This window comes from Megalopta genalis, unplaced genomic scaffold (genome assembly GCF_051020955.1).
Source record: "Megalopta genalis isolate 19385.01 unplaced genomic scaffold, iyMegGena1_principal scaffold1141, whole genome shotgun sequence".
Lineage (NCBI taxonomy): Eukaryota > Metazoa > Arthropoda > Insecta > Hymenoptera > Halictidae > Megalopta > Megalopta genalis.
This window is the reverse complement of record NW_027477210.1, coordinates 12501-15000: the sequence shown is the minus strand read 5'-3', so window position 1 is coordinate 15000 and position 2500 is coordinate 12501. Positions and strand designations below refer to the sequence as shown.

Genomic DNA, 2500 nt, shown 5'->3' with positions numbered 1-2500 from the left:
CCTGGAGCCGCCGTCGGCGCAGATCTTGGTGGTAGTAGCAAATACTCCAGCGAGGCCCTGGAGGACTGACGTGGAGAAGGGTTTCGTGTGAACAGCCGTTGCACACGAGTCAGTCGATCCTAAGCCCTAAGAGAAATCCTATGTAGATGAGGTGTCCTAAGACGTTAAACACTTGTAAAAAAACCGCAGCTATTTTATTTTATTTTTTTATTATTATATAAATCGCAGCATATTTTGTTATTATATACATGCACAAAAAACACCCATTGGGCGAAAGGGAATCCGGTTTCTATTCCGGAACCCGGCAGCGGAACCGCATACCATTCGGGCCCTCGTAAGAGTGTTCGTCGGGGTAACCCAAAATGACCTGGAGACGCCGTCGGGAGATCCGGGGAGAGTTTTCTTTTCTGTATAAGCGTTCGAGTTCCCTGGAAACCTCTAGCAGGGAGATAGGGTTTGGAACGCGAAGAGCACCGCAGTTGCGGCGGTGTCCGGATCATCCCCTCGGACCTTGAAAATCCAGGAGAGGGCCACGTGGAGGTGTCGCGCCGGTTCGTACCCATATCCGCAGCAGGTCTCCAAGGTAAAGAGCCTCTAGTCGATAGATTAATGTAGGTAAGGGAAGTCGGCAAATTGGATCCGTAACTTCGGGATAAGGATTGGCTCTGAGGAGCGGGGCGTGTCGGGCTTGGTCGGGAAGCGGGTCTGGCTGACGTGCCGGGCCTGGGCGAGGTGAACGGCTCTCGTGGCTGGGATCCGAGCTCGGTCCCGTGCCTTGGCCTCCCGCGGGACGGTGATGCGTAATATAGACCTCTTGTTAGGTCCATTAGCCTCTCCCGTCCTAGTCGCACAGGTACCTCCTCGTGGTTCCCGACGGTAACGTGATGTATTGTTTGGACCTGTCCATTCAGTGCATTGCGGCTAAATTCTGTGCGACACGACGTGCCGGTCTGACTGGGGTAGCGGGGTCAGGGCATGGCGAACCGAACATCTTCGTTCGCCATGTCGTCTGGAAACCCTACCCAAGGCCAATCTCACGTCCGACCCTTAGGCAAGGTCACGTGGCGCCGGAAAAAGGACCATTTGTATGCCTGGTCCGAGCTAACGAGATGGCCGATCCATTGGCGTAAGCCGTATGGACTCGCGGGGTTTGCAGCCCTCCGAGTTCATGCCCTTCGGGGCAAATATATATTGCACCAAAACATAAGACAACAAGCCTCGGACGCTGTCGGTCCCAAGCAGTGGCGACAGCAAGGGTGGATTCCCTTCCCCAGCGAGCAAATAGCTCGTTGGGTTCAAACGACGACGACCATGCTGTTCAAAAGGCTCTCGATTTAGACAATACGTTTTTATGCCCGAGTTGTAGGACCGATCTGAGCGCTCGTACCGCTGCCAGCGCCGCCCAACACAAAAGGCGATGTAATGCGCCTCCTCCGCAGGCCGATGGTTATACGTGTGAGACCTGTAAAAATACGTATGAGACATACGCCGGATTACGCCAACATCAACGGAGGACTCACATCGAGAACTACAATACCGCCGATCTCGATCTCCACAATAAACGCCTCGCTTCTTCGAGGGCTCAATATACCGATGATGAGATCAGAGCAATAGCCCACGATGAAATAGATATTACTAAAAATGCAAAGTTATTAGGAAAAGAAATAATTAAAATTCTATCAGAAAAATCCGGCCGCTCTTTTGACGGTATTAAAAAATTAAGACAAAAAGAAAAATACAAATCATACCTCAGTGAAGCCCTCGACGAGGCGGGCCAGACCAATATCTTGAGTACCTGCCCGTTGGTGCCGCGGGTGCTGCTAACCAGATGTGACGATCCTCGCGCGCGCGGAGACATCGACACACGCGAAGCGACATCATCTCCGCACAGTACAACTATACCCGATGATATACGCAACATCCTGGCTGAACTTAAAGTACAAGTAGGCCATCACATGGCAGAAATTATTGAAAATGCCCTGTCTAACACACCTTCTGAAGACACTATGTTAATGATGGACCAATACATAGAAAACTTAACATCATATGTTGCTTCGCTCGCTGATGAAACCGATGAATACAATGAAAATAGTAACTCAGTAGATAAAACCCATAAAACTAGTAACAAGAAAAATAAATATAATAAAAGCAATAAACAAAATAAAAATAATAAATACAATAAAAACAATACAAGCAACAACAGAGTTATAAATACAATAGACGATAAAAATAATAAAAATAAATTAAATAACTATCAGAACGAAAACAAGAATAAAAATAACAGTAAAAAGAACAAGCATAGCAATAAATGCAATGAAAGTAATAAAAGAAAAGGCAACCGCGCTAAAAGGATAGCGACTGATTACGCCAGATTCCAAAAACTCTATAACAAAAACCCAACCCAACTGGCTGAGCATATAATTACCGGAAACCCACTCAACATTACAGAATCTCCGACGATAGAATCATTTGAAGAATATTATTCTAAACTATTTGAACA

The 2500-nt window shown here is 47.2% G+C and overlaps 1 pseudogene; it reads left to right on the top strand.

The window, feature by feature from the left end:
* LOC143263691 (large subunit ribosomal RNA) overlaps positions 1-2500 on the top strand; it is an 8184-nt pseudogene that overhangs the window by 1854 nt on the left and 3830 nt on the right.